Source organism: Arachis ipaensis, chromosome B06 (assembly GCF_000816755.2).
Source record: "Arachis ipaensis cultivar K30076 chromosome B06, Araip1.1, whole genome shotgun sequence".
NCBI lineage: Eukaryota > Viridiplantae > Streptophyta > Magnoliopsida > Fabales > Fabaceae > Arachis > Arachis ipaensis.
Genome location: NC_029790.2, coordinates 34,279,813 through 34,281,181, shown reverse-complemented (window position 1 = coordinate 34,281,181; position 1,369 = coordinate 34,279,813).

Here is a 1,369-nt window from a genome sequence, read left to right as displayed (position 1 = left end):
AAAAGGAGAGTGCAAGGCCATTGACATAACCAAAATGGCCGAACCCAAAGAGGGAGAGGAGGATGTGAATCCCAGTAAGGAAGACCTCCTGGGACGTCCAGTGATCAATAAGGAGTTTCCCTCTGAGGAACCAAAGAAATCTGAGGCTCATCTAGAGACCATAGAGATTCCATTGAACCTCCTTATGCCCTTCATGAGCTCTGATGAGTATTCCTCTTCTGAAGAGAATGAGGATGTCACTGAAGAGCAAGCTGCCAAGTTCCTTGGTGCAATCATGAAGCTGAATGCCAAATTATTTGGCATTGAAACTTGGGAAGATGAACCTCCCTTGTTCACCAATGAACTAAGTGATCTGGATCAACTGACATTGCCTCAGAAGAAACAGGATCCTGCAAAGTTCTTAATACCTTGTACTATAGGCACCATGATCTTTAAGGCTCTGTGTGACCTTGGTTCAGGAAAAAACCTCATGCCCCTCTCTGTAATAAAGAAACTGGGAATCTTTGGGGTGCAAGCTGCTAAAATCTCATTAGAGATGACAGACAATTCAAGAAAACAGGCTTATGAACAAGTAGAGGACGTGTTAGTAAAGGTTGAAGGCCTTTACATCCCTGCTGATTTCATAGTCCTAGATACTGGGAAGGATGAGGATGAATTCATCATCCTTGGAAGACCTTTCCAAGCCACAGCAAGAGCTGTGATTGATGTGGACAGAGGAGAATTGATCCTTCAAATAAATGAGGACAACCTTGTGTTTACAACTCAAGGATCTCTCTCTGCATCCATGGAGAGGAAGCATAAAAAGCTTCTCTCAAAGCAGAGTCAAACAAAGCCCCCACAGTCAAACTCTAAGTTTGGTGTTGGGAGGCCACAACCAAACTCTAAGTTTGGTGTCAAACCCCCATATCCAAACTCTAAGTTTGGTGTTGGGAGGTCTCAACAAAGCTCTGCACATCTGTGAGGCTCCATGAGAGCCCACTGTCAAGCTATTGACATTAAAGAAGCGCTTGTTGGGAGGTAACCTAATGTTTATTTATCTAATTTTATTTTTGTTTTTCATGTTTTCTTATGTTCATGATCATGTGGAGTCACAAAATAAACGAAAAATTTAGAAACAGAATCAAAAACAGCGGAAGAAAAATCACACCCTGGAGAAAGCACCTGTCTGGCGTTCAACGCCAGAACAGAGCATGGTTCTGGCGCTGAACTCCCAAAATGGGCAGTATCTGGGCGCTGAACGCCCAAAATGGGCAGCATCTGGGCGATGAACGCCAGAATTGCACCCTGGAGAAGAGCTGGCGCTGAACGCCCAGAACAAGCATGGTTCTGGCGTTCAACGCCAGAAATGGGCAACAAATGGGCGTTGAAC